The sequence below is a fragment of the Oculina patagonica genome, chromosome 11, assembly GCF_052425735.1.
Source record: "Oculina patagonica isolate OP01 chromosome 11, crgOcupat, whole genome shotgun sequence".
NCBI lineage: Eukaryota > Metazoa > Cnidaria > Anthozoa > Scleractinia > Oculinidae > Oculina > Oculina patagonica.
In genome coordinates, this window is record NC_135768.1 from 19,276,459 (window position 1) to 19,296,472 (window position 20,014).

At 40.1% G+C, this 20,014-nt stretch overlaps 1 pseudogene across 1 annotated transcript; it reads right to left on the reverse strand.

Annotated features, from left to right (window-relative positions):
- Positions 1–161: 161 nt before the first annotated feature.
- Positions 162–12,273, reverse strand: LOC144630915 (uncharacterized; annotated as a pseudogene). Its single transcript, XR_013566646.1, has 6 exons — positions 9,773–12,273; positions 7,308–7,838; positions 4,282–5,259; positions 3,248–3,925; positions 1,787–2,290; positions 162–1,157 (listed from the first exon to the last, which is right to left on the reverse strand). The product of XR_013566646.1 is annotated as an uncharacterized LOC144630915 (transcript).
- Positions 12,274–20,014: the final 7,741 nt, after the last annotated feature.

Consider the following 20,014-nt stretch of genomic DNA (forward strand, 5'->3'; position numbering starts at 1 on the left):
GCTATAAGACTTTGAGCAGGCTCACGTCTGTGGTTTCACGCACGATCAAAGCGGCGAGAACGAGTCGGCGAGTGAAGCATGCAACTGAAATATAAAAATTTTACACTTGTAAACCAATATATAAAAGCCTAACTATATTAGGTTTAAAAAAGCGGAAATATTAAAATGGCCATAAACTAAAGGTATAACGTCCCCCTTTCTACAAGTTCTACCAAGTCTGTCAATTAAGTCCAAAAGTACGTTCAGTTCCTTTTGTTCTTACAGCTGTGATGCACAGGCTTCAGCGAACTTTGATTCCATAAAATTCATGATCCTCATCTGGATTTCTTGACCACTGGGGCATTCTTGTAGTTCGTCTAGGATTGATTGGGTGATCGTTGAAGCTTCTTCATTAGCTTCAGAGCTCTGAAGCTGTTCTAGTAAGTTGCTAATACGCTCTTCGTCAAGTATTGGTCGTGGTACTTCCCCTGTTGCTTCTGCTCCATGTGAACGTTTCCCTCGTAGAATGTCAAGCAGGGTTCCCATTTCACCGTCCGAGAATTTACTAGACAATACTGAATCAGTATGCTCGAGACAAAAAGCGGCAAAGTCGTCTACACATTTTCCGAGGACGTCTTCCTTTGCTTTAATATTTTGGTACTCGTTTATGTCTTCATCAATTGCTTGATGTATGTTTAATATTATATCTGTTGTGGTCCAACCTGCCATTGCATTTACAGCAGCACCTGCAGCATTACCTGCAGCTGCACCTGCATAAACACCTGCAGCTGCACCTGCAGCTGTACCTGCAGCTGTGGCTGCAGCTGTACCTGCAGCTACAGGTACAACTACACCTATAGCTGCAGTAACACTTTCACTTACAATTGCAAAAGCAGTTGCACCTACACTTACAGCTGCAGTTGTAGCTGCGAATACTCCAAAAACAGGCACAGCAACTAGCCCAAGACCTCCCAACACGTACGGCCAGTGCATACGTCGTGGGGGTTCACCTCCAGCTTCTCTCTGGTCTGCTCTTCTTTGGGGCAAAGAACTTGAAAACTGTGTTTTGCGTTCTGTGAGTAAAGCTCTGGTGCGTTTTCTGATGGAAGCCTGGTGGCGGAACTGGTTCTGAAGGTCCTTTTGAAATCTCATAAGCTGATTGTTTAACTGTAGTAACACTATTAAAGAAAAAACAATTATGTAAGTACAGGTAGAATTGAAATGCTTTTCTATCTTTTTCTATATCAAAGCGGTCCCTCTACCCTCTACCCTCTTGAAAAAGGGCTTTTTAGCCTTCTGGGACCAAGGGGAAGGGGATAGATAGTGGAGCTTCAGAAGCCCGCCATTTGAAACATAAAAACCATTATGCTATGGTCACCAGGTTTACAAAGGAAAATGAACACACTAATTTTCGTACTTTTTGGTGCGTTGGTGTCACTATGACGTACAATATGACCTCATAAATTTGTTTCATTTTATTGGCTGAAGTCGTACTTTTTCAATATTTCCATCAGGGCTATTACCACGATCCTTAACATTGGAAAAGCTGCCATCCTATTATAAGATAATACATTTTTTCAGCACATAACATTGTTCTCACATACAAACCGCTAACTGATTTTCTAATTAACGCAAATTTTAAAAGCAAAGGCTATCTGGCGGTTTCCCCCTTCTGCTTCGGATTTTCTGGTCACGCAATTGGTAAATGATTGATTTACATCATGAGAAACCTAGTTTACAGATCGAAATATGCAGTTAAAGTTAACTGAAGAAAAACGACGTGTTTGTGACAAATCATAAACCGCACCTGAAATAAAATCCTGCAACTGCTTTCGATAATAAGTGTACTCCTCTCTTGGAATGTTCGTTGTGAGTTTTACCTTCCTTAGGCCAAGCTCATTCAGAATATCTTTTGTCACAAGGAATTTGTGCGCTTCTTTATTCACACGGCCGGAAAGATACTCCTTCCATAATTTGTCAAGCATTTGAACGGAGCTGCTTTCCACTGTGATTATCAAACTGCCTGCCTGTACGTCCACAATCTCTACCTGTCTTCTTTTTAAATACTGTACAAAGCCATTAGATGCATCAGTTGTTTTCAAGTACTTGTCCGCAGCAAGGTTTAAAACGTTTCGTGCGGTTGGAAAACCCAATGACGCCTTCGCCTTTCGCTTACGTGACGTGACAGGTAACACTCGGGCACTCTGGATCCCTCCTTTGTGTTCCTGTGAGGTTGATGCTATATCTGGAGATCCCTTTTTTCGATCGGGCCGTGAGACGACTTCACAATCCATCCGCAGGTTAAGACGAGCTGATAAGAAACATTATTTTACTTTAAGCTAAACACGGAAGGCAAAAGGCTAAAGGTGTATCTCCACTGACGCGTAATTTTTTACGTGCGTAAAAAGATTTAGTGGCAATGTATGAACAACTTGCGTACACGTTTACGCAAGTCGTTCATACATTGTCTCTAAATTTTTTCACACACGTACAAAATTGCGCATCAGTGGAAATCCACCATGACTGAAGGGTGGTTTTTACTAGTGAAGGAGTCGTAGTAGAAATTAGAAGCACAGAGGGTTACAATCTGGAGTGAAATCCGAAACCGATGGAGTCATTAGCAGAGTTTTCGATTCTGCTGCTGACTACTTCGCTTATGATCCAGTAAAAAATAAATTCAATTCTCGGAGTAGAGAGCAGAAAGGAAGTACTCGGAGGGCCTGAATGCTAGTAATTTGATTGGTTTGTTCCTCTGTTTTTGCTTGTAACTCTGACTATATATCTAGTTTTCAAAGGATTATAAGCGACGTAGTCGTGAGCGGATTGGAAGAAAATGAGAGCGTTCTGATTTTTCCGGCTGTGATTACGTCGAACTATAACTTGACTCCGCTTACGACTCATTTTTCGGTTTTTCACGCGCACTAGGCTAGGTCGTAAGAGCCCTTTCTACTCCGACTACGACTTCGTCGCTAGGTGAAAATCAGTCTCAAAATACACAGACAAAAAACAAACAAACAAACAAACCATGACATGATGTAATTCACAATCCACTGCTAAACTAAGGTAGGACCCCGCCCTTAACTAAACTTTGTGTATGCTGGTAACCAGTTCCTCTCCGTCGAAGAAGAGTCAAGAATGACTGAAAAATGTTAAGAATTCTTCTATATCAACAAAAAGACGGTTATTTTTAACCACTTGAGAGTCATCACTAATGCGCATGCGTTAGGGGTTAACGCTGTTAATGGATTGATGCAATCTCCAAGCTTACCTTCTACACTTTTCTTCATCAACAAATGCAGCAATGATTCTTCCTTGATGTTGTAGTCTTTCAGGGTAATATGATCTCTGAGATTCTCACCATTATAAAGAAAGCATTGACGTTCCACAGGTATTCCCTTTTTCTGATGTAGTTTCCTCTTAACATTCTTGACGGTATCTTCAAGCATAACTTCTAACGTGATCACCTTTCCCGTTGACGTCTTCATGTGAATTCTACGCGTGGCAAACAAATTCAGGGTTGATCCTTCTTGAATGTTGTAATCCTGTAAAGTGAAGTCATCTGCGAGCTCCTCGCCAATAAAGAAGAGACGCTGTTGGTCAGGCGGGATGTTTTCTTTGTCTTGAATTTCAACTTTTACATTCTTGATAGAAGTTGCCATTTCAACCACCAATGTCATCATTTCAGTCTGTGTCTTCACGTGAATACGAACCATTGGAATCAAATGTAGAATTGATTCTTTCGAAATGTTGTAGTCACGAAGAATGTTGTCATCTTCGAGTATTTTGTCATCGAGGGTGAGCCGTTGCTGGTCAACTGGTATTCCTACCTCATCGGCTATTTTCCACTTCACATTCTGAATGGTATCCTCTGGTTCAACATCTAATGTGATGACGGTCTTCCCAGTTCGTGTCTCAACGAAAATTATCATGTGCCGTGGGAATGGAACTTTAAAGAAATTATATTATGGCAATTATTAGTTATAAATTATATCATACGCGCAATAAGTATACTAATTGTAGCAGATTTATTCACGAATTGATTGACTTTATTTACCTACTGAAAGCGTATAATACGTCTAACATTAAGTACGTCCATAAAACTAGGGGTTAATTTGTTTACAACATAGGATTTTGATTTTCCTTTGCCATTAAATGAAAATTAAAGCTAGGTGGGATGGATGGATGGATGGATGGATGGATGGATGGATAGAAAGATCCTCGTTGTGGTAGAAATGGCAACAAGAGACAGCTGCAAAAAGTAAAAACATCCATAAAGTAGGAAAAAAGTCTTTTTAAACTTACCTGTAACTGGGTGAGAGCTGTCAGCCGAGGAACTGGGCCTGGCTATGGATTGATGCAACACCAAATGTAACATTGAACCTTTCTCAATGTTGAATTCACTCAAAGTGCGACCATCTTCGAGTTCCTTGTAATCCAAAATAAGATGTTGCTGGTCGGGTGAGATCCCTTCTTTGTCGTAAATTTCATGTTTTATGTTCTCAATATTATCACTTGGCAAGACATCTAAAGTAGTCATCGTTCCAGTTGGCATCATCACATAAATTGGCATATTACCACATTGGCCTTTAAGTCTCAAATATACGGTTGATTCTATCTTAATGCTGTAATCCCTTAACGTGCGGTCATCTCTGAGTTGCTGACCACCAAAATGGAGACGTTGTTTCTTAACTGGGATGCCTCTTCGTTTTTGAAGTTCAACTTTTACATTCTTGATAGAAGTTTCTGGTTGAACGTTTAAACTAATCGTCTTCCCAGTCAGCATCTTTATAAAGATTGGCATGTCACCCAAAGGATCTCTAGTTAAGACTAGGGTTGATCCTCTCTGAATGCTGTATTCTTTCAGGGTGCGGTAATCTTTGAGTTCCTTTCCAGCATAGTAGACGCGTTGACATTCGACTGGTATTCCTTTCTCCGCAAGTATTTTCTTCTTCACATTCTCGATTGTATCTTTAGGCACAACTTCTAACGTTATACACGAGCCAGTCGGCGTTTCCACGTGAATTTGCATGTCAGTACCACAATTGATTGAAATCAAATGCAGGGTTGACTCTCTGAGGATGTTGTAGGCACTCAGACTGCGGTCATCTTCGAGTATTTCGTTGTCAAAGGTAAGCCGCTGCTGATCGACTGGTATTCCTACCTCATCCATAATTTTCTCTTTCAGATTCTGGATAGAATCATTAGGAACAACGCTCAAGGTGATCATGGTCCTTTCAGTCATTGTTTTGACGAAAACTGCTATGTGTCCTGGTAAGTGTACTGAAAGAAATAAGTCATTTATGGAAAGTATAAACTTTGTGTATGCTGGTAATCTCATTCTGAACTTTGCCGATACATCCGGCAAGCAAGGAAATAACAAGAAGATAAACAGACAAACAAAGTTTTTAAACACAAAATTTCTTCAATAACAGTGAATTGGTTTCCAATAAATCCGTCCATACCAGGGCCAGCGCAACAAGTGTTAGAGTGGGGGGGGGGGGGGGGGGGGCTAAAGACGGACGCGCGAGCGTATATGCTTGAAAATTTTGATGTTAATTCCTCTAAAATGATAAAAAATACATTTATAAGTAGCAAACTAGATTTCATTTCCATAAAGAAACGTTGCTCTACAAAACTTGCGAAGGGCCCGGACCGTCATTGCTCACCAATCCGTGAAACTTCTCGCTGATTATGATAAAACCAGGACGCATAAAAAGAGGAGCAATAATTTTATGTTCATTGTTAAAAGTTCAAGGTCGGGACTGTTATTATCGTACCTCTATCAACTGGACTCGGCAATCAGCTGAACCATTTGTTTAGGAGCCTAAGGGCCTGATTACATGGCGAATTTCAGCCCGGGCTGTAATTGCTCGGGCTGAAATTTCCAGCCCGGTTTTTGAAACCGGGCTGGAAACGGGCTCGGGGAAACGGGTTGAAAAATCTCATGTAATCGCGTTTTCAATTTCAGCCCGGGCTGAAAGTGAGCTTGTGGATGCGCAGTGGTGGTTTTCAACGAAAGAAAATGGCGGCGACGATAATTATTCAATTTTAAAAGTGTTCAGCCCGGGCTGAAATTCTCCATGTAATAGCAACAAAATTCCAGCCCGGCAAACTGGGCTGAAATTCGTCATATAATTGGGCCCTTATAAACTTAACCCAGTCATGATTTCGGATTGAAATTAACCAATTACGTTTTCCTGAGAGGTCATTTTGCAAAAAGAAGCCATTTAAAAGACATAAATCTGTATTAACACAAGGCTACAACTGAAATTTTTTTTCGATAATTATAGCGACTTATAACTAATTAATGACAATGTTTGTTCTTAACTGATCTGCGCGTCTACTTTGCCAGTAACTTTTTTCCCTTATTACTGAACTAACAATTTTTTTGCTTCGTTATTTTTTTATATTATTTCAGTATTTATTTTTTTAAGCACAAAAGTGGGGGGGCTAAAGCCCCCCTAGCCCCCCTAACACCTCCCTCTGCACGGTCCCTGCATACAGTAACGCACCGCGTAGCATGCAATGGGCTTATTGATTGAGTGGGAGCTCGAGGGCCAGACGGGAAAATGCGTACAGCATGTTCGTGCAAGATGACCGAGAGCCAACTAATTTCCTTTCGGCACGACCTTAGGGGCCGTTGACATATAAGTGATCTCAGTTTAGATAGTAGCTCGAGTACGAAATTGAGTACAACTTTTGAATTTCAATCCAGTTTCGTTCCTAGGGTCTTCACTCCTCCCTATTGCTGATCAGAAGATTAGGAGACTGTCGGTACGAGATTGCACTAGGTTTGAAAGTCGTGCTCGCTAGTACTCAATCTCTTACTCGTACACCAATGTTAACGTCCCTATTTACTTGTTCTCTGCCTAACGTCAACAGGACATTTTGGTGGGACCCTCCACCCACGTCCGCAGAGAAAAACATATAAGTGGTGACTTCGTGGTATTTGACAAAACTTAGAAATCAAAACGGACACGTCCGAATGACATAAATGGGACTGAACTTGTAAATATGTCGACGTGTCGTAAGTGTTTAGCAACAAATGCTCTGGAAATGGTCTTCGTCCTCACCTCCCCATTCCCACCCCTAATGCAATGTCAGTGTGCAATGTTGGTGTTGAACCATCCAGCCTAGGCCCAATATTTCAACGCAAGCAAACAAATAACAAAGAGAGGACCGGTGTCTTACTGAGTATTAAGCCTCACAATAGCAGCGGCAGCAACCATAATGACCAAAATAATTTTGTTACGGTCTTCCGTAATTTGCATCAACAAACAAAGTAGAGAAACAGCCACTATATACATAAAGCAAGGTCCTGAACTTACCTGAGTGTTGTAAGAAATACTCTCGACAAGCCTCGTAATCCTCCTTTAGAATGGTTGTAGTGAGTTTCACTTCAGTGAGGCCAAGCTCTTTCAGACTGTCCTTTGTCACAAGAAATTCTTGTGCCATTTCATTCAGGTGGCCTGTACAGTAGTCGTCCCACAATTTGTCAAGTATTTCCAGAGATTCACATTCCACTGTGATTATCAAGCTCCCCTGCTGAGTGTTCACAATCAGCACTTTTCGTACCTTTTCCATATACTCTAGAAAGCCATTTAACTCTTCTGGTTTAGAAGGATCAACCGGTTGGAAGGCCTTTAAAGCAATGGAATTCAGTACTCCTTGTAGACTAGGTAGGCCGTCATTTCCAACAGGCACATTTCCCAGAACTCCTGTCGACTCTGCTCCGGGTACTACTGACGTGCCTTGACCTCTTTGTTCGCGTTCCTGTGAAGTTACTGCTATCTCTGAAGATCCTCCTCGTTGACCAGGTCCTGAGACAGTTTCACAATCAATCCTCAGTAGAACATGAGCTGTTGGGGAAAACGTTTCAAAAGAAGAAGCAGAGACTTAAACACTACGGGGAAAAACAAACTACATCTCTTGGCCCATCATCCATAGTGACTGTATCACCGGCCCTTCTACACTAAACTAAAACGTCATATTTTACATTGCTTAATATACAGACTGTGAAAATTATTTTGTATGATTAATGTAGTCTAAAGCCAATGCGACAATGCAATGCAACTGTTGCGACTGCTATTCAACAAATGATGAATCAATGTTGAACAGTGGATCATGTGATGTTGAAGGTTGAAATATGCCATTCAACATGTTGAACGTCAGTGAACGGAATAGAGCCTGGGGGGTGGGGGGTGGTTGGAGGTGTCACCTCCGGGACATACTGGGATAAGCGGATTAAATCGCTTTTCTATTTGCTGAAGAGGATTTCCAAGCATATATGCAGGCATGCTTTAAGCATGCCTGCATATATGCTTGGAAATCCTCTTCAGCAAATACTGAGGATGTTCCCGAGGATGTTCCCGAGGATGTTCCCCAAGCTATAAAATCGTTCCACGTTGTAAACAACACGAGAAGGAAAAAGGGGCTTTTCAGTCTTTTCTTTGTGTAGGTTATAATATTGTCAGTGACAGTTTAATTTTCAACTTTCTTGAGCTAACTTTGTTTCTTTTAGTTTGCTAGGTCCGGCCCGTAGGGAGGGGGGTGCGATGGGTGCGTCCGCACCCCCCCCGCCCCCCCATTCACGAGCCTTGGAAGTCCGCTCGTTGTGAAAAAAAAAAATAAAAAAATAAGTAAATTAAATAAAAAGGGGAAATTGTATTTCTGTACTTGGACTGTTTACATTCAATATGGTCCTTTGGGTTGAAGGTCCACCATTTGTAGATTCGTGTGGTATATTTTGGACCAAACTGTGTGATTCTAGGTTAATTTCAACGATACATTCTACCTAATGTCCTTCATAGTCGAACCGTTCGAAGTTCCATTAATATTTCCAGGCGTACCGAAAAGTGAGGACACTGGGTACTTGTTGGGCTCGGAAGCACCCAAGAAGGTTGGAGCTTGCCAAAGCGCTAAAAGATCAACAAACCGACTCTGGCTGATTTTTGTAATTTCCATTTGACACCGAAATGAAGAAAGCTATCTTTTTCCTGCTTCCTTCTATTTATTGCCGTCATTGCTAGCTAAATAAATGGTAAATTACGTTTTTAAGGTTCTGTTTCGAAAAATATGATTTGAATTTAAAAATGAACCAGAATTATTGTCATTGTTAGCTTCACTTTTACCTGCCTTTTTTCCTAACAAACTGTTTCAAAACGCACGAAATGCTGTCTCAGATAACCTATTTTTTCAAAATTTCCTGGGGGAGGATACCCCCAGACCCCACTACATTTTTGCGCCTGCGGCGCTCAGGATTTCGCGCCAAAGGCCCTCATACGCACCCCCCCCCCATGCAAAATCCTGGTTACGGGCCTGTAGGTCTTATTCCTTAGTCCTGTTTAGTAGCCAAAAATTTAAAAAGTCACATTACTAATGTCGAGAAGTTTACAAGGATAGAAGTTATTCAATAAATCCCAGTTACTTTTAAACTTTTCGATAAGGAAACATGATCTTTTTTTGTTCCATTTTTCCCTCTGTGACTAACAAAGTTAACAAAACTTCACTGCAGCAAACAGACCAACCGTCAGTGACTCTATTTTATTAACCCTAATCACTACCACGTATAACTGGCATTATTATAGGGAATAAAAGGGTTTAAAAACTTGGGATTTTCCTTGTCCATCCTTTTTGGTCTAAAAGCAATGGTAATATTTTGTGGAAAACCATTACGTTTTGGGAGGACGAGGGAGGTGAGAAACAACCCCACTGTGCAAATGCCCAGAAATTCCCATGGGCCACCCCGGGATGGCCGCTGAGTAAGTGCATACCAAGAAGCTATTTAACTGACCTCCAGCTGCTTGATGGCCGCTAGCTGAGGAGCTGAGCCTGTCAACAGATTGTTGCATCTCTCCAAGCTGATCTTTGATATATTGAGCTTCTTCTCGAACTGCTGTCTCTAGGACATGTTTTGACTCTTCTAACCCTCCTTGGACACGTTCTATTCCTTCTCGGACTTCTTTAGTTGCTGCCTCCTGGGCCCCCTTTAACCCTGTCTCCAAACTTTCCATCCTGAGTTGTGACTTTCAGTTCCTCTAAGGATTTCTTAACTTCCATATCGTTCCTATACCAGTTTTTTAGTTCCTCTACATTTCTTTCGTTCTCTGCTGTGAGGGGATCCTTTAAAAACTTATCAATAGCCTCTTGCCATTCAGTCTTCTTTTCAGAGCTGATTTGTCCCGCAATTCTCACAAGGGCCTCTTTGATTTCTTGCCAAAGTTGTGGGAACTCCTCATTTGGTATCTCCATCTTTTGGTTCACGTGACCATACACGGAGTTGCGGTAATATTTGATTCTTGCCAAATCTGCAGCTAAACTGTGGTCTTTTCTCGTTGGCAGAGCATCCCACCCTGTGGCAGGAGGGGTAAGGTGGCATATTGTCCTCAGCAACCTGAAGAGCAATGTTACATCAAAATCTTCAGACTTGCCGTACACCCCTGGAGAAGGGTAAAGACAGTCCCACTGTGGCTTGGTGAGCTTTGCTGCTTTGAGTTGTTTCACTAGATTTTTCAGTATTGTTGGAAGAGTACTTGGTGGGCATCTGAGGTCAAAAATCTCCCTAAGTAGCGTGGTGCCTCCACTTATTAAAAGTCGTGCAACGCGTTGAAAATTTTCTTTTCCAGATGTTGAACGAAGAACTTTATCTGGGACTAGGGAGGCGGCCATTACACAAGTCGGACCAGGTGGAAATACCGGGTGGAGTTCTTTACTTAGGAATGCATTAGTTGCTCTTAGTACGCTATGACCATTACCTGACGTCTGTGAATAAAGGAAAAAAACGTGTGAGTCTTCTGAAAGGGGTACTATTTAGCTTTCTGGTGTGGGTGGCCTATTTCTTGGACTTATTTAAAGTATGTCATTTTTAATACTCTAACTCAAACTTACTCGGATGGCCTTCGGAAACGGTCTCAAATGTTACAACACTAACGGACTTCTTCACTTCGCAAATTCAAGCTTGAGTCAGTTACAACACCTTAGATAAATTTAATAAATATAGGCAATCAACGCAAATTCTGCGTTTGTATAAGACTATTTTCTTCTCTATTCAAAGTAGAGTTGCGAGATGTATTTTCGGTTTTCACTGTCACGCCACTGTCACGCCGCGAACAAGTAAATTTAAAACTATCGAGTCAAAAAAAGCAAGAATATTACAGGTTGTAGAAAATTACTAGATAGTCTACTTGAAGTATCCGTCAAAACGTTCCACCCAAATTTAGAGAGCACAGTATGGAAACGCCATGTTGGAATCCATGCGGAGGAGCACCAACATGGCGCCGAAAATCAATGAAAACATCTGGGATTCACTTCTGCTTTAAAAAAGCGGACAGTTCACCCTTATGAACAAGAAAATATTCACATTCCTTATTCACGGATAAGGATATATTTTTAACTATACGTGACAGCCTTTTGGCGGCCGTCTTGAGTCGTGTGGCGTGAGACTCCGAAATTCAAATGCTTTATCTGAAAGACGGCGGATGCTATCGTACTGAAAATATTCAACAAGATATATATTAAGGACGTCAAATAGCCAGTAAAGGATAATAACTCAGAGGCCTTGCGATTCTGGATTGTAGAAATTTGATGACATCACGTGAAAACCAAGAATATATTCTTAAACAAGAAGTTCCGCTAAAAAAGGGATGGCACCTCCCACATTTCACACTTCTCGCAAATTTGTACTCTTTGCATTCGTGGCACGTTGTGGTGGCGAGCCTCCTTCAAGCTGAACATGCTTTAAAATCTAATGAAACCAAGATATATCATTGACAAAAAACTTCTTAACGTTTAACAGAATATTCCTAGCGAAAATGAAACACATTTTATCAGTAACAGTTACAATTGTGGAAAATACACAGGTTGTTTGCCAGTTATTTACGCTTTGATGATTAACTGACAACTGGGCGTGAAAATGGCCAGGCCAGGCCCCATTTATACCGGAACTTCTTGTTTAATAGCTGTCTCTGTATTGTACTGTAATTTAACAGTGTAAAGTTGTAAATACTGTAGGCAGCTATGTTTATATCATAATCGTAAGCAAGGTAAATGAGTTGTACTGTATTGTAAGTTATTATAAGTACAGAGTAAATACATTTTAATGCTAGTAATGTATTAATGTAACAAGTGCAAATTTTGTAAGTAAAGTATCGTAAGCGTAAGTAGGGTGAATAAGTCGTACCGTATTGTAACCTCTTAAGAAGATGTACTGTAACATCTTTAGTAGATATATTGTAATGTACGATAATAAAAAGTATAGCAGACGTTATGTAATGTACCGTATGTAAGTTCGGTTAAGGAGTTTATTCCGTATTGAGGAGAATGTGCTGCCTTTGTAATTACATCTGCAAATGGTTAGACATTCTAGTCTTCTCGGAAAAGGACGATAAACCGTAGGTCCCGTCTTCTGTATCTTCAGTCTTATAACAGGGGACGTTAAAGAACCCACACACTATTCGCAAAGAGTAGGGCACGAAGTTCCCGGTGTTGTGGTCTGGCCTTTGTGTAGTAAATTACAGTATGTGTACAGCGCATTTGAACATTACATATGAAAAATGCGCTATATAAATTGATTATCATTATCATTATCATTATGTATTGTATTGTACTGTTCTTAATAAAGCTTGGTTCTCTTAAAATTGCCGCAAACGCTTCTATCGCCTCTGTCACTTCAAAAAGTTTTTCTTGCGATCGTGGCAAATATTTCAAAACATTACACAGACGACCTCTAACGTCTGAGGCGATACGCTCGCTTGGATCGCCCGTGTTCTATCCTTCTAGCTTCTCGCTCCCTTCTCCGCCGTAAAACTGCAATAACTGAGAAGATAGGAAGCCACAAGTTTTGCTCTTTCATTGAAGCCTGTCATTTTGTTGGATCTAGAGCAAAAATGATTGTTTTTCGTAGGTCTTCGCTCTTACCAGGCGATCGGGACCAACATATGAGAATCCCTGATCGCCTTCATCGCCTACGATCGTATCAGTAGTTGCAAACGATTGATGCGATAGAAACAATCGGGGAGATAATTAAATATGAGACGATTCACACATAATAATCAAAGATGGCGAACCAAAAGTAAACAAATGAAGTGCTTATAGTTCCCAGAGTAATCCTCACACCAGTCTTCCATCCCTTCTCAGCATTAGGCGAGACTGACGTCACCGCATAAATTGAGAACATGGAATGGCCAACATTTTACGGGAGTTTTTCTGCTTTTCTTTTAAAAGTACTAAGATTGGCGAAGTACTCTCCTTCGTACACAAAATCCGCCTTGAACATCATGATGAGGATATAAAGTAAACTGTTGTTGAAGGAGGTGGGTAGCCGTTATTAGTTTTTAGCTGCTTTCCCAGGTTGCAAGGGCAGAACTTGTAAAAATAAGCCTAACTTTTTCAAATTCAGATCTAAAGTTTCTAATAGCATCACAATAATATCACTTGTTTATATAGCTTCAGTACACTAGCATAGTCTGTAACTTTTTAACAAAACTGGACCACTATTTACAGGTTTCCACTGTCTTAAAGCTCTTGAATGTTTGAAGAAAGCTCGTGACAGGTTCCCTTTAAACAGACCGAAATGACAGATCAATGATGTTGAAGCATTCAGACATGCAGAATTCTACAAAAATTTAGGTATCCGACAGGATAAATAAAGGTCTATTTTATTTGAAATTACCAATCAACCCTTTTATTCTGGTCTATACCGTATACACCCCACAGATCCCATTGTTGGCGACGAATTATCGTGATGAATTATTAATTTTACAGGAAACATTTATCTTGAAAACTGCCAAAACCAACAACCCTTATAGGTTGCGCTCAAAATTAGGATCAAAACTAACCAATCACAAAATGATAGTATCCTGAAAGCCCGTAAATTTGTTGGATTTCAAATTTCCTGAATTTTGTTGTAAAACTATTGTTTGTATTCTTGAACGCTTAACGTTTCAACAGCTTTTAAGAAAGGGTCCATCTGAAATCCATGCAATATTAAAATTTGAGTCTACATCGACCCTCTCAGATTTCCTTTATATTTTGCATGGGGCTACATATTGAGATGATAATGCTGTAGGTAGAATATTATCGCAAAATTCTTTAACGTGTGAAAGATATCGTGGTCAACGTACCCATGGTCGGTTTTGAGCCAAAAAATACCCAAATTTTGACCCATCTTTCGACCAAAATATCTCTGCAAGAATTAAAGCTTTCCATATCAAAATACCACTGTAATTAGTATCACCTAGTACAATTTTAATGATATCATCAAGATTTTTCATCGCTCTCTGGTTTGGTAGTAAACCTATTTAAAAAATAAGGTCTTTCGGGCAATGTGTGACACTAGAGATTTTATGGTAAAATTACGTTTGAATATCGCCGATGCGGCGTTATTCTGATGGTTCCATTAGCCATTATTTTGTAAAACATTTACCAAATAATAAATTAAAGTCAAAAAAAGTATGTTAAGTTCAATCGGCACGTATGATTTTAGCGTACAAAAATGTGCTACATGTGAGCAAAACAAAAACAAAGTTCTGAAAGTTTTAGAACGAATTTCATAACATGATGGATAGGTCGGCTGAGGACGTGAGAAATACCGCTTACATAAATCCAATAAACCTTTTAGCATCTAAAGTGGTTCGTGATGTTAATTATCCGGCTATTTAGTGCCCATAAATACAGACTTACGGCGTGAGAAAAGGTAAACAAGCCACTTGACATGTTCATCATCGACCGAATTCAAGCGTATCTTCACGTGCAGATTGGAAAGAGAAAACGTCGCTCACGCCTGTCTACCCGGTAGTTATAATGTTCACAAACAATTCTGCAAGGATTTAGTTTCCACTTTTCTCGTAAGCGATGGCCTCAGTACTTCACATTTTCATAAGCCTGGTAAGTTACTTTTCACCCGGGCGCCATGTTGTTTTGGACTAGTACCCAGTCTCTCAAGACTTGCCTCAGTGCTCGATCGAAACGCTGGAATGGACCATTGTTTTACTCGAAGCGTAGTATAGTACAGTACAGACGATTTTTTTCCGTGGCGCTCTCTGTCCAAACAATTTTTCCAGCTGCATCTTTCTGCAGACAATGTTTTTTTGATGTCTTCAAACAATTTATGTGGGCATTTTGCTATTGCAAACAATTTTTTTCAGGATTTTTGATCCCACTTAGCCACTCCTCCAAAAAAATAATGTTGCGTCCCTAACTGAATGTTTGATTTATAGTGTGGATGTGAAAACCATTAATGCCAATTGAAAGGTCTTTCAAAGGCCTTATTAACAAAATCGAACGACCGCGCAGTTCGATTTTGTTAATAACGCATATAATTACATACCCAATTGGACTTCACTCAGTCCTTATACACTGGGGTTATATCCACCATCTCTCTAGCTCCTGTTCGTGCCATATTGCAGATCAATGTGATATATGGAAAAGTTAAAGTAGCTTATACACAATATTCCTTTCAAATTAATGAAAACACTAATGAAGTACTAATAAACCTTAAGTGAGGTTCTCTGCGACAAATCGCTTCGTGTGTACCACTTCAAAAAGTCCCTGCAACAAGGCGTTTGTTCGGTGCACCTGCAGCGAATTTGGAAGAGGGAGAATGTAAACTAGTTTTTGAATTCAATACATGAAGCTCTCTCATTGGTTAGTTTATATTTTGTCGCAGCGACTTGTCGCAGAAGTGCACACACGCTGCGACAAGGCTGCTTTCACTCATTTTGTCACTGCGATCAGTCGCACGAATTTAAACTGGTTTGAGTTCGCGCCTGGTGCAGCCTCGCCCTCGTGGATCATGTCTTTCGTGCGCTGTCGACATGTCGTCATGCTGACGCGTATATTTGCATTCTGCTCGCTTGCTGCAAGTAGTTTCTTTTTCGTTGCTCTCAGCCTTCACTATATCCTTCTTTCTTTCATCCGTGCTCTCCACTGGCTTCGGGCAGTGAGACTTAGGGCTTTCCACAAGTTGCTCGAGATTTCCCAAAAAGTTGCCCGTAATATCTCAAAAAGTTGCTCAAAAGTTGCTCCAAAAATCCAAAAACGTTGCTTCAGATAATAAAAGTTGCTCGAAAGTTGCTCCAAAAATTCCAAAACGCTACTTCTAACCAAAAGAATTTTTTCTAAATATATGCTAATTTCCCTTTGAGAGTAAGATCTTCAAAGCAGTTTTAAGCAATTTTACAGCAAAAGAAGTAGAGTGATTTCATTTAACCCGTGAAACAATATCTACCAGTTTGTGCGTAATAGTCAAAAGTAAACAAAAGAAAACAATGGAATTTTTGTGTAATAGTATCTACAAGTGTAATAACTATTTCATGGGTTTACTGAAATCACTCTATCTAAATAACATATTAAAGGGAATATTATTTTGTTAAGTAACAAGGATTCCTTTAACTGGGAAAAATCGTGAAGATATCGATGACGTCATGTTTGCTGACGAGTTTTGTAATGTTTTAATGCAGAATGAGCCGAATGTTGAAACGTCTTCAGATGTCCCTCAAAAATCTTCGGCAAGTCTTCGGAAACGTTCGTTTTGCCTTAGAACAGCACTCGTATAATCTTCGGAAATCTTCGGTCTGGAAATTGCTCAAAATGCAACAAGTTGCTCGAGAGGAAAAAAGTTGCTCCAAGGGGAAAAAGTTGCTCGAAACATGAAAAAATGCCAAAAAGTTGCCGAGCAACTTGCGGAAAGCCCTAGTGTGACTCAAAGGGCCTCGATGTGGAGCCGGTTTCTATAGCAACCGTCCAAGCACTTACCTCTCAGTCGGGTTTCCGCTTTCGCTTCGGGGCCACTCCGCTGGTGCCTCATCCCTTTTCATTCCCAGCCAAACCCCGCCTTCAATTCGTTGCGTAGCTTAACAGACATTAACGGCAGAGGTCTCGATCCCTGGCGCAGAACAGAAGGACCGTAGACTCTGGGGGCGAGAACGGTTCATTTCATCTCAAGTTTCCGGTGCATGCGCACAATTAAACCGGAACCATAAATGGCCCAGAGGGCAGAGGACGGCCCAGTTCGGTCAAGGCTGACGGAAAATGCGCAAGTTCTGGGAACGAAATTTAATATCTAAACTCGTTTATCAACCGCTGGTTTAGGGGAACGAAGACCCTGGGAACAAGGATCCAGAACAATTTCAACAAATTTGGAATCACCTGTATCTCTGATAGTGCTCCTACTGATTTCCTAATTTAAAGCTAGAATGACGGACCGACGTATCGACGGAATTAAATATTTGTATAAGTGTAGATCAGCGTGCCTTTTTACAACTCATGATTCGTCTTTGCCTTGACCAGGTTGTTGAAAGTTCGTTTTCAGTGACACTCATAATCATACTCTTTTGTTCTATTTTATCTTTCCTGTAGGCAATCCTTAGAATAAATGTAAATGAGTGAAATACTGTAAATGATCTAATAAACGCCCCACTCTCAAATAAACGCCTCCCCCTGAGGTGTAAAGTTTGTATTAGAGGCCTCCACTAATAAACGTCCCATGTCTAATAGACACCCCTGCTCCCCCCATCACCCCCCACCCCCTCCCCAATAAAAAAAAGAAAAAATATATTCGCCTCAAAATTCAAGTAAACGTTTCATGGAGTAAAAAGCACGCAATTTTCTTTAGTTAGTTAATTGATTCACTCGGACATCAAAGGGGCCAAAGGAGCTAGCTAGCCAACATGGTTAACCCCGATGCGATGACGATGAAGACATCGATACCGAACAATCTGTGAACGACATCTTTAGGCTTTGCATTAGAAAAGATTAGAGTAGTCTCCTACTCACAAAATCTGTTTCCTATCTTTATCCGGGAGCAAACTACGCGTCATATTTACATATTTGTTTGTCTATTTGTTTCGTTACAGTTAGAGTGAAATCATGGGCTCCTGGTGAAATGAATGCCCCTTTTCTACTAAACGCCTCATATTTATTTAACACTCCCGCATGTACCCCTTAAATTGAAAAGCCCTGGCGTTTATAAGATTATTTACGGTAAGTCGGTATTAAAGGTTAATTTTTCGATTTCAGATTTTCAAAATTAAAAAAGGTGGAAAATTAAAGCCATGGCGATTTGTGGCGTATTGGATCATTTATAGATGACTCAATACATATCCCATGGCCCCTGAATGTCAGGTCCTTCTTGAAAGCACATAAACGAAGCCATGACGATCGCAATATGATCTGAGTCAGAGTGAAATTTGAGACATGAAATTTGAGATAAAATTCTCAAGTCGGTCTGTCACGCAATCAACTATTGTCGGTGTTCTTCGAAGAACGACAGCACCAAAAACCACTTGTGCCGCAGATTCTCACTGGATGGAAACGATGACTACATAATTTCTTTGCAGTGGAAACATGTTTTTTATATGTGAACAAAACACGCGACCGAATTCTAAAACAAGTCGGTTTTCATGATCGGTGGATATTATATTTGATGCCTCGCCGCCAACTTGTTTTGATAACATCTGTTCTTAAATTACTATGGTGCTGGCAAATACGGCAAAATGCAGCTTACACACCAAGAGGGCGATGCCAAAAACCCTTGAAGGAAATGACTTTTATGCAATGATGCTTGCTTGTGGGGATATCTTTCACATTGGTGCAGTACGACCAGCAGGTCGGTATGACCTTTGTGTTCGTTTGAATGTGTTTAATTTGCTTATTACCAGCCAACGACTTCCAGTAGTTAAAACTACTAACGATTTAAAAGTATTTTTATGCAAAAAGCTTCATAACGATGTTTTACTTCTTATAGCAACATTCTATTTAGTTTGTATTTTACAAACTCTGAACTTATCACGATTTCTGTGTTGAGCTCATTTGCATATTGTCACGAAGTTAACACCATTTATTGATGCGAACCTGTAATTCCTCTTAAACTTAACAGAGATTTTATTTGATAAATAGAGACACCATTTCCTTGGCAATCTATTGATACTTTCAAATTCGATTGAAGAAACGCCGCATGTCTACAAACAACGACTTTTGAAAACCCACTTTTTTGATACGAATTGAATAAGGAGATTTGGAATTTTGCTTTCAGCCAAACGCAGCAAATGACACAAGTTTACTGAACGTTTTTCTATTGTTCGGGACTTGATTTGTCTTATGTAAAAGTTTCGTATCATTTCTTTTTATATTTAGCTTGTAGCAGGCGATCAAACATGGTGAATATTTTTAGGTCAAATTTAAGTACTTTCCACTGTCTGACAGTTTGATTGACATTTCTCCAAAACAATAAACAATTGAACCAAAATATTGCACATGGTTAATGTCTTAGTGAAGTTACACAAGTGTGCCAAATTTGAGGAAAATCGGTGAGATGCGCTGTAGACTCGCCTGCATGGCTCTCGTGCGGACCCACTCTTAAAAGTCGCTTTACCAATAAAATCCCGTTAATTTTGTTTCAAGTGACCCGGTTCAAGTAGTTGCACTGTAAAATGGATGTCATAGACGTTCAAAATGCACCATTGGCCGAAATCATGTATGTCTCTCAACCGAATTTTTACTTATGCCCAGCAAAATGTGATGCGTTAGAAACTGAATAATGAATAATAGATATCGTGCAAATCCTACAGTGAATAATAAATAAGTCGGAAGAAAATGAGGAATAATGAGTAAGTGTGGTTCGATAATATTTCCGCTTTTTGGAGCAGCGATCAGCGAAGTCAACTCAGTTTACTTCCCTGTGAAAATAAAATACTTTCGCTTGAAAAAGGTTCTTTATATAACATTTATTCAAATTAAAGGAAAGTTATCTAAAACTTCTGAATCAACAACAGTTAAAGATAGTGATGATTGATTGTCGTGACCTGGCTTGTTAGGGTAACCAGTTTTGTTTCGACTACGAGTTGTTTCGCTAACGACCAGTTCGCTAACGAGTTAGGTCGATTCGCCTACGTCTGAAGTCGTTTCGCTAACGAGCCGTAGGTCGTTTCGCTATAGTATTATGAAAATTCCGCTATAGTATTATGAAAATTCATATTTTATATAATATGTACTAATAGAAATCAATCCGCATTAAAGACTCGTCGAGTTTGACTCAAAT